The sequence below is a fragment of the Amblyomma mixtum genome, unplaced genomic scaffold (genome assembly GCF_055824585.1).
Source record: "Amblyomma mixtum isolate Tamu unplaced genomic scaffold, ASM5582458v1 scaffold_12, whole genome shotgun sequence".
Classification (NCBI taxonomy): Eukaryota; Metazoa; Arthropoda; class Arachnida; order Ixodida; family Ixodidae; genus Amblyomma; species Amblyomma mixtum.
This window is the reverse complement of record NW_028317651.1, coordinates 8,329,547-8,340,897: the sequence shown is the minus strand read 5'-3', so window position 1 is coordinate 8,340,897 and position 11,351 is coordinate 8,329,547. Positions and strand designations below refer to the sequence as shown.

The following is an 11,351-nucleotide window of genomic DNA, read 5'->3' as shown; positions in this document are numbered from 1 at the left end:
CCCCTTCCCTTTTTTGGTCATCACTAACATATCAGAAGTGGGATCAAAGCCAACAAGAACCGGAGAAGAGTGCGAATTCAGTGACTTGGGCGTGTGCACAGAGCGAATCATGAGCGATACACCTGGAGAAGGAGTGGACACCAGCGACGCCCAGGATGGCGCTAGGGCGAGCGAGAGCGTTACTGTGACGGAGCTGCTGAGCGCAATGCGTGAAAAGGACCGGCTTCTGACAAGCCTATTGGAGCGACTCGACCTTCCATCAGGAACTCCAAGCACGGCAACACCCAGCTATCATATGATGCATGACCTGAGTAAGAACATCGCGGACTTCGAGGGAGGTGGAGACGCAGCATCGGCTAAGGAGTGGCTCAAAAACATCCAAATGACGGCGACCTTGCACCGCTGGCCAGAAGAGTTTCGGTTAGAAACGGCCAAATGCCATCTCGTTGGACCTGCCAAGGACTGGCTGCGTTCACGCGTCGAGGTGTCCACGTCTTGGGAAAGTTTCTCATACCACTTCCGCCGCACCTTCTGTGGACAGACCCGAGCGGCAGAAAGGTGGAGAAAGAGATGCAGGAGCGCGTGCAGCAGCGCAACGAGAGCACGACGACATACTTCCACTCGAAGGTTCGCCTCTGTCGGGAGGCAAATCTCGACTTCTGCGACACCCGTGAGCAAGTGTTGACTGGCTTACGTTGAAGACAACTTTGTACGATGCTACTAGGACGCACCCACGAAGACGACGACGATCTCCTCCACGACATCATGGAGTTTGAGCGCATTGATCGTGAGCGGGAGCAGAGATTCGGCAGTACGCACAAGAAGAGGCCTTTCGGCGCGACCACCACGAGTAGCCCAACAAGACTTCCTGCACGGAAGAGCACCTACCAGTGGCCGAGCAAGGACTGGAGACCACCCCTGATGAACGATAAAGGCGAGATGAAGTGCTACAACTGCGGCCTATTCGGGCACATCTCCCGCGACTGTCCAGGCGAAAGGCGTGAGATGCGATGTTTACGTTGCGGAAAAAGCGGGCACACTCAGCGTCACTGTTCTGAAAAAACTAAAAGCAACGAGACCAATGCAGTTACTGACTCCGAAGAGGAGAAAATCGTTCCGGGAGCTTTACTCAAGCAAGTGACATGGAATGGGACCACGGAACTCGTCGGCATGATTGCTAACAGGAGCTCTGGGTGCCTCTTGCGCGCGTCGGCGGTGGCACGCTGCGGCGCAGTGCTGACAAAAGATTCCACAGCGCTCTACGGTTTCGGCAGCCAAGGCACCCCGTCCGCAAGAGCGATTGGAAAGTGTTACGCCGACCTGCAAATCGACGGCATCACAGGCAAGAACATTCCAATTTTTGTTGTCCCGGACGATGCTTTGTCACTCGATTTAATCGTGGGCAGAACTGCCATACATAGCTTACGGAAGGCTTGGTGGTTGCCTCCGCTTTTGGCGTCAGCAAGAATGCCCATTCTGCCATTTAGAGCCGGTGAATAAGTCGAAATTGCGTGTGCAGACTACTGACAAGAGTGTCCTGCACCCTAACACAATCAACTGGATCTCACTGTCGATGGCATCTGACCTTTCCGGGCCGGTTTTGCATGGTACCTTTGGGAACGAAAATCTTCTTGAAATGAAAGATGGGGAAATCACCGTGCCGGTTTTTACGAGCGGAGACCATGAAGTGGTTATCAGAAAAGGACAGCCATTCGGGCGCGTAACAGAGGATGTTGTTGGTGTACCTGAAGAGCTTGATGCCGAGTGGACGAGCCAGAGATTCTCTGTGTGAGAGCAGATCGCCAACCAATTGAGGAGCAACAGGTGGAGGTGGGGCCCTCAGTGACCACAGAGCAGAAGGGTGAGCTTCTTTGCCTCCTAAACGAGTATCGGGAGTGTTTCGCCAACAATTTGAGCGAGCTTGGATGCACGGCCGTCCTGAAAATGGACTCCCTGCTTGAAGACAGGTTTGAAGTGTGTATTACATGTGACCTCGCCGATCAAGTAAATGTTCTTCAGAGAGGAGATGAAGAACTGCGAGAACTTATAACCGTTCTGGAGTAGCCTGGGAGCGCACGTACCAAAGAAGAGAAGGCGAAAGTAAAAGACTACAGCCTTAGAGAAGGCAGGCTAGTGAGAGAACTCGAACAAGACGGAAGAACAGTGTTCTAGTTCGTACTACCCAAGTGCACGAGAAAGGCATTTCTGGTACAGTCTCATGGTTTGATGGGACATTTCGCAGTCGACAAGACAGTCTCCAAACTTCAAGAGAACTTTTGGTTCCCGTGAATGAGGAATTACATCCGGAAGCATATTTCTCAATGTTTCCAGTGTATTTACAACAAAGCGCCTGCCGGCAGATGAGCTGGTCTTCTACATCCGATCCCACCAGGTAAACGACCGTTCGAGGCAATACACATGGATCACATGGGGCCGTTCGTCCCAAGCAAGAAGCGCAACCAGTATCTACTTGTATTCATTGACAACCTCACAAGATTCGTGAGACTCATCGCTACACGCGACACTTCAACGAAGCACGTGCTCCGTGCACTGGAAGAGTTCGTCCTTGAAAGGGGCCTTCCATGAACTATTATTACCGATAGAGGCAGTTGTTTCACATCGCGCGCCTTCGAAGAATTTTGCACTGCGCGATCCATACACCATGTGCTCAACTCGACACGCCACCCACAGGCAAACGGCCTCGTGGAGAGAGTGAATAGAACCATTCTGCCGGTCCTTACGACTTCAATGGACGACCCAAGCCAGCGCGACTGGGACGCAAACCTTGGCAAGGCAGAGCGCGACATCAATAATTCCGTTAACAAGACATCTGGGAAAACACCGTTCGAGATGCTGTACAGATACCAGCCGAACTTTTACGGCGCCGCGCTGAAAAGAATTGTGAGCAGCGACGACTCCCGGTCCGGGAATCTCAAAGAAATGCGAACTCGTGCTCGGCAGCGCATTCTCGCCGAACAGAAGAAGGGCAAGACAGCCTACGACCGCAGACACTTCCCAGCGCGTCTCTTCAGTGCCGGCGACATCGTATTCATGACCAGAGCGCCTAATCAGACAGGGAAGCCGACGAAGGCTCAGCCGAACTACAGAGGGCCTTTGTTGGTCACTCAGGTCTTACCGTCAGACACGTACAGGGTGACCGAGCTTGATCAGGGCAAGAGCACCCGTTTTGCGACCACAGCTCACATTTCGCAGCTAAAAGGCTGGACGTCGACAACATCTCAAGATTGTCTCGAAGACGATGAGTTGTCAGCTGAGGAAGAAGAGAATGGGACTGAGGCGGACAGTATACCGCTTCCGAGGCGTTCAACACGCAAGCGAGCGGTGAAGAGATAAACAGCATTTTACGAATCGTTTGAGCATGCAGGCAACTTCTGCTGACTGATGTTCCCGTCAGTTAAATATTTTTTACGTGTGTGTACTGTTTCTGTTCGTTCTAAGCTTTTATTCGTTGGTTTTAACGAGGACGTTAAATTCTGTCAGGATGCCCGAATGTAAGCGATCATACGACGCAATTTCTCATCGGCGCCTACTCCCGTCGAGACGGCGGCAGTCGTCCCCTCGACTCAAGAGGCTCACGTGAATCTGGCTCAGTGCGCCGGTCGGTCCAGAGTGCACACCGCATCGCCTGCCTCGAGTGGCGCTCACGTGAATGTGGCTCGGTGCGTTGGTCGGTCCGGAGTGCATACCGCATCTCCTGCCTATCCTCTTCCATTTCATCCCGGTGCCGTCAGGACGCCGTTTGTGTTTGTGATGCTTTGTGTTTTTGCGAGTGCGGCGCGTCGACTCATCAGCGTCGGTGGCAAGAAGCGCAGCGAGAGTGTGTGGTGCGCGAGCGATCTGAGCGGACGTGCGTGCAAGACAGTGCGAACCCTTTTGAAGTGCGCGAACTTGAATTGTAACCACAATATATTATCCGTTTTTATTCCCCAAAAATTGTGTGTGCGTGGGTATTCTTACCCGCTCCCCCTTCCCTTTTTCGGTCATCACTAACACTATCATGAATGTTTTCTTATTTTGGTTTGTTTTGTTGTAGCATTGATAACAGCTAGGTTGATTTTTAAGCCGGAAGCCTTTAATGCCTCATCGTTGTAAGGAGGAGTTGTTGACAAAAATGTCACGCTTTTCAATTGGTCGAAGTGGTCATGACGTCACAGAGCGCGAATTTCAAACCGGGCTAATTGTACTTTGGCTAGTAACCATGCAACCAATTAAAGGGATGGTATAGTGATGCTCCAAGTAAGAGGGTCTGAGTTCAGTTAATTAACCAATTAGCCTAATTAACATTTCTATAGTCAGGCCAGAAAGATAAATAAAACCAAGTAGGAAATTGACCGAGTTGGGGAACCGAACCAGAGTCTCCGAAGCGCAAGACGAGCACGCTAACCACTCCGCCATGCCAGTTCGATGGTTTGGAATGAACAAAGGCACGTCTAGTGAATAAGGTGTCCTCGTTCACTCCCATCTTCCTGCCTTCCTTTAGGCTAGGTTAAGGTGTCCGAGATATTCCAGACAAATACATTTCCTTTTTTCAAAAACTAATTTACCGACAAGCAAGGGGTAGAGCCGAATGGGCGATGGCATTCTGTGGATTCCCTGGCAACGTTGCAAGACGCTGACGTGTTCCACTATTGGAGGCGAAGCTTACATCTTAACCACACATCAGTGACACAAGTAGCAACACCGCGCTTAAGGGTTTCGCCTCGCCGCACTTTAGTAGGTCAACAAAGTGCACCCTTAATTTTTTTGTCCCTCTGCAGTGCTGTGGGGTATATCTGCTTCTTGATGTTATCATTGTTATTTTATGTATTGTCTTCTGTAAATAATATTTGATGTGTTTCTCTTATATGTAAGTAAACAAATTTTCTACTGTTACCATGTATGTGATTTTTTAAGACGTAATAAACACACATTTTCCGCATATCTTTTCATGATTAATAAGACCGAGTCAATGCAATACTTTATGATCACTTGCCATATTTGACTGATTAACTGATTATAATTTTCAACTTTATATATTTATTCAGTGTCTTTAGCAAACTTGAATGAAATTGTTGTGAAATTTTGCCTGTGAAATTATACATTCAACAGATTAAGGACGAACAAACTATAGGTACGAATTTAGTGGTGTTGCATATAGCCACACAGTTTGGTTACCTTAACATCAGCTGCACAAGTGATCGATCGATGCATTCTATTTTTTCATGCCCAGTGCGATTATTAGACGTTTTTGTAACTGCACACCCAGGCCTTCCGAGTGACAAGTGGGATCCTCTACGGTCTTTGTGGATGAGGCCTATATGATAGCCTTCAATAAAAGGCAATGTATGACGCCAGTGCGATTTTACGCCAGCTGTATGACGTCTTTACGACGCTGCGTACGAGCCCTACAAGGTTCAGTCTGCTGTACGAGACCGTGTATGACGGCTACGAGTTTTTACGCGATAATTGAACGAGATCTCTAAGATGTCTCGTTCATATGTACGAGACGTGGTGCATATGAACGAGACAACGTAGAGATCTTGTACAGTTGTACGAGGCATCATAGAAGCTTTACGAGACATCATAGAATTCTTGTACAAATCGCCCCATCTCGTAGATATCTCATTCATAACACATACATCTCCTAGAATTCTCGTTCATTTCTCATACATTTTTTCAGTAGGGAAGCTTGGCCATTTCACATTTTGTGCACCTTTATCACCTTAATTAGTGTAGAAAAATTCGCAGCACAAATGGAGTGAGGACATGGTGGGGGGGTCACAACTTTACTGCCACAAAAGGGGAGGGATTAGTTAGAGCTGGGGCGAGTGCAGGGTGGCCTCCAGTCGGAGGCGACCTCTTGACCTCGCGTGATGAGGGCTACTGGGGTTGTTTTTCTTGAACTGACCGAGAACCTGCCCCATTCCTCCGCTAAGGGAGCTGGCAGAAGTGTCGCCAGAGGGGGTTTGCTAGCGCATTCCAATAAAATCTCTTGGGTGGAGTACGTCGCGTCACCGCAGTGCGGGCATGCAGGGTCGTATTCACCGTTTGTGACTAGACATCATCGGTAGACATCATCTGAATGTCGTGGCTTGCGCACTGTCCAGGTGGAGGTGAGGGGCGTGATACGTGCATCTTTGCTCGTGATAAGAGTCTGTAACCTCCGCATACGAGCGAGGCGCCTCGGCGGTTGGTTAAACCTTGGGCTAGACGGTCGACCCCTCGTTTCCGGAGTTACCTGCGTGAGCCGAAACCCATACGGGATTGATGTTGTGATTTAGAGCCCGGTTGCGCAGAATTCGCATCGCGAGCGAGCCTACGGAGTTTTTGGTGAACTTTTGAACGGTGCCCTTAGAGTCGCTTAGAATAGTTTTGGTGCGGGGATCCGCGATGGCCAGTGCGAGAGCTACTTCCTCTGTCTCGCGTACAGAGCCAGCGTGAAAGGTTGTGGCGATAACGGGGGCTGACGTTGGAGTGGCCATACATGCCACGTATGTTCCGCCTTTGATGTGTTGAGCTGCGTCCACGACACTGCTCGTGGTTCCTTCTCGTACTGTTTCACAAGATCCTGTGCCCTTGCTTTCCTGCGGGCGCCGTGTTTTTCTGGCGGCATGTTCTTCCCTACTGGTTTAACAACTAGTCTACTGGTAATGTCGGCTGATAAATGTGATGTTGCACACACCTCCTTAGCAGGGTAGATGTGGAGGTGTCAAGAATTACGCTTCTGCAGCCGTGCGCGACATTCGGGTCACTTGTGCCGTCTTATGGACTTCTATTAGCTCAGCGAGCGTGTTAAAAATTACCAACTACAGCAGTTGATCTGAGATGGCGTATGCCGGCAGGCCAAGGGTCGCCTTGTACGCTGTTATAATGATGCTATTAAGTACGTCTTCGTCCCTGCAATGCAGATGATAGTACGGACAGGCGTACGTGATTCGATTTATCATGAATGGTAGCATGATCCTGCATAGGTAGGCTTTTCTCATGCCCCTGCGACGGATGGCAATGCGCCTCACCAGCCCGCGTATGTGGTGCACCGTAACGCGTAGATGGCGGATCGCTTACATGTTGAGAGTATTCTTCTTAATAAACATAGAAAGAACCCTGACCGTGGCTACCGGGGGTATTGGATGGTTGTCAATGTGCAACTCGATGGGTTCCCGAGGGTCGTCGGGTGCTGCCTGTGAGGCTAGTTTGTTCCTGATAACGAAGAGTTCGGATTTAGCCGGTGAACACGCAAGGTCGTTGCCCTGCACAAAAGAGTGTACCGTGTCGATAGATCGTTGTAATGACTCTGCAATCTCTCGATTGGATCTGGAGTTGGTCCATATGGTGATGTCGGTGCGTGTAGAATGATGTATATGTGCGACAGCATCTAACAGACGTGGGATGCCACTCATAGTAAGGTTGAAGAGAAACGGTGAAAGTACAGCGCTTTGCGGAGTTCCTCTGGTGTCGAGTGTAATTTTGTTGTTACTTTTATTGCGAAAGCAATACTACTTGCACTTTCAGCCCGTGGCGTAGCGAGGCCGGTAGCTACCAAATTAGCATATTGGATTAGATTGGATTGCATTGGATTGGATACTAGTTCCACTTTCAGCCCGTCGCGTAGCGAGGCCGATAGCTACCATATTATCATATTGGATCGGATTTGATTGAATTGGGTTGTATAACGGATGCATCACCACAAGTCTAACCACAAGCACCACCACCAGCTACACTACCAGCGGACTTATGGCGTAGCTACCACTATTATTACGAAAGCAATACTACTTGCTTTTTCAGCCCGTCGCGTAGCGAGGCCGGTAGCTACCAAATGAGCATATTGGATTGGATTGCATTGGTTTGGATACTAGTTGCACTTTCAGCCCGTCGCGTAGCGAGGCCGGTAGCTACCATATTATCATATTGGATTGGATTGGATTGTATGACCGATGCATCACCACAAGTCTAACCACAAGCACCACCACCAGTTATACTACCAGCTGAACCATGGCGTAGCTACGGATATTGCTTTCGGAATAGACCCTTTAGAAAATTCAGACTGGCAACTCGGCAGGCATCATCATCAGCAACTTTCGTCGGCGCCGGGTGCCATATTTTGGGCACCTTTGGCTGGAAGACGCGCAGCTGCACAGCCTTTGCACTAGTTTCTACCTTGTGGCATGTCTGGTTGCGTTTGTGAAATCGATGGCGGAAAATTTGCAGTGGTCGAGGGACCTGACTGTCATTCTGGGCGGATTTTCGGAAAGGCTTTTGGACTCCTGTCGTCCGGCCGCACCTCTCAGCGAAGCTACAAGCCGGTATCACTGCGATCCGTCGACAGTGCGCGTTGTCGTGTCCCCCTGCAGGTCGAATCTACTGTCGATAAAGGAGGGCTAACAACACTTGGACCGGACTCGACTACGAGCAGGCGCACTGCAGGGCGAAATGCGTGTGGATCCGGATACGGGCGCTCGATCAGCAGTGCCGGTGCGAAATCAGTCGCGTTGTAGTTGTTCACCATCTAGGCCTAGCGACGACTAGGGCAGTCGGGGACCAGCGCGAAGTTCGTCGCCCGGCGTTGCCGCAGGCGGTGTCGTTGCCGAAAGCTCCACTCTAGCACAGGCATGCTGTCGTTGCTAGAATCTAGCAAGCATCCTTTCTGGTAGCATGGCTGCTTTGTATTTTCTTGTGCGAACGTGAAGTGAGCCGAGCCTGCCGGCCGGCCAGCCTGGATCCCGTCTGCCGGCGTCATAAAAACGAGCTAATGAGTATTCTCGACGTAAATAATAAACCCTGGGATAGGAAAATGAGAAATTATATCATTTTTCTGGGCCATTGGTCAATACCGAGTTGCTGGTAAAAGTGGCAACTGTATTACGAGCGAATTTGTTGCGAGAACCGCCTCGAAGCTGCCGCTAGCCCGACGCTGGGGTCCGGCTCGACTGGCGCCCGCTAGCTCCGCTGCTGAAGGCGCCGTAGAAATTGACCATACTATTATTTTATTGTGAGATGATGCTGTTGACAGCAAAACGGAGTGAAGAATAGGCCTTCACTTATAGCGCGGGCGAGTTCCGAAGCGCCGGCCCCTGCCGCTTCGATGCGAAGCAACCTATAGGCCTAGCGACGACCACGGCAGACAGGCAGCCGCAGAGCTCTTCGCCCGGAGCGCCCGCGAGCGGTGCCGTTGCCGAAAGCTCGCAACATCAGCTGGCATGCTTTGTCGCCGCTCGAGTATAGCTGGCAGTCTTTGTGATAACAAGGCGATGCCAAGCCAAGTGCGTCGCGCTGCGGCGAAGTGCGACGCCGGTTGTGGGCGGAGCTTGAGTAGAGCGGCGCAGCAGTGCTTGCCGCTGCGTGTGTCCCTGCTTGCTGTGGTGTGGTAGTTCGGAAGCGGCGACCGGAGCGGCGCGCCGGACGTGTTGCCGGACATGTGTCTCCTGCCTTAGCCAGAGTGCACAGGCCCTGACCGAACGAAAACACACAGCTGCTGCTGCTGCACTCCGCCTATGTCGCCGTCGTTTGCTGCATGTTCGCAACGGAGAGAACGACGGTGCACCTCGCCGCGCCGCATCGTCGTGCTCTTTTTCGCGCACACGGCTCTCTATGAATGGACGTGGATGCTTGAAAATCCAAAACAAGCGGGTTTGAGCTACGTTTTGATTTTGTGACGCTCCGAAACAGTCGCCAGCATCGGAAAGCATGTCCTCGAGTGCGCCGAAGGTGGCACCTTTATTTTTGTGCTCACTATACAGCGGAGCGACTACACGGTAGAAGGAACTTTTCGCTGCTCTTTCAATACTTATATCATTTATTTTAATGTGAAAACGAACAGGTCACGGACGAGAAGAAAGAAGCATGCAGCTACTCCGTGCGCTCCGTGCTCTGGAAACACAGCTTGTTACCGTGCGCGTCTTTTCGCCGCGCTGGCTGCAGAAAGGCACACAGTAGCATGCCGGCATCGCGACTATAGCTTGGTGCAGAGAGCCAATGTCAAAGAACATGGCTAGGACACAGAAACAAGAAAATTGCGCTTGTTGTGGCTTCACCGGGCGCCGTACTTTTCAATCTGGCCCGAGCGCATACCGGCAGGCGTATGCCCAAATAATGGCGGAGGCACCGCGGTTTGCGCACCACACACCAGATGGCGCTGAATTTTCTAAAGGGTCTATTACCGGGCTTAACCAAGCTAAGCCACAGCCATTTTTTTTGTTCCCGAAATGGAGCGTAGCCGCGCGCTGGTTAAGAAAGGTGGCGATGTAATAGTACGTCCGTTTGCCTACCTTCATCAGCGACAGGTGAGAGGATGGAAGCGTGTGGCATTGTCAAAGGCCTTACTCACATCGAGTCCCAGGATGATACGCGTGGCTCTTATGCGATTTAGATCTGGAATGTCTTGTTGTAGCTGCCACATGATATCCTGAGTCCGCAGGCCTGCTCGAAACCCAATCACGGACGGGGGAAACGTGTCTTCTGCGTCGGCGTGCATTTGGAGCCTGTTTAAGACAATACGCTCCATTACCTTTCCTAGACATGACGTTAGCGAAACTGGGCGGAGGTTCCCAATCCCGAGTCTTTTTCCCGGTTTTGGAATTAAAACGATTTTAGCGTGCTTCCACTCGTTGGGGGTGCTGCCTTCTGTCCAATATCTGTGGGGGGGGAATTCTAATTGTGCAGCCTGCTCGTGCCCCCCCCCCCCCCCGCCACCGAATACGGGCCGGTGTAGTTTCGGCTACTAGGCTTTGTTTCGGTGCAATGCCAGCAGTGGGGATGGGATGGCCGGGACCCATCCTCTGGGGATGCAAACCCCCAATGGGAGTGGCAGCGACTCCCAGACGACTGTGAGGGCCAGTCGTGCACGTGAGGTCCGATGCCTGAGCGGAGGCAGGTCTGGGTTTATACTCAGGTTGGACCCACGAAATCCGGCCCGGAAGGCATGTCAAAACGCCAAAAGGTTTTCAAATACATGCTACCTGCCTTCCTCTGCGCGCGGGGGCGTGCAAGTCTGGCTACCGACGCGTCGGTTACTGGTTACGGAGAAACCAGGTCCGCGCGGGGGTTCATAGTGGCCAGGCTCTGAGGACCGCCGCCTCGGGGAAGCGGCCTTACGGCCGGCCGCAGGCTTAACCGCCTGCGGGATGCCGGGGGATGAGGGCTTAGTACTGCCTCGTAAGAGTCTGGCGAAAACCGAAGATGTGTGGAGTACCGGTGGAGTAGGCCCGGGTCATCTCATCCTAAGCCACGTTCTTGGTTAGTGGCCCGGTCACCCAGCCTTGAACACTCTCTCCTCGGTAGGAGAAGAGTAAGCTAGGAGAGGAAATAAGTGCATGGATGGTTGGAGGAAGCACAGATGGACCCCCCGGAGCGAC

The 11,351-nt window shown here is 51.6% G+C and overlaps 1 pseudogene; it reads left to right on the top strand.

Annotated features, from left to right (window-relative positions):
* The first annotated feature begins 109 nt into the window (after positions 1–109).
* Positions 110–4,303, top strand: LOC149324908 (uncharacterized; annotated as a pseudogene).
* The last annotated feature ends 7,048 nt before the right edge of the window (positions 4,304–11,351 follow it).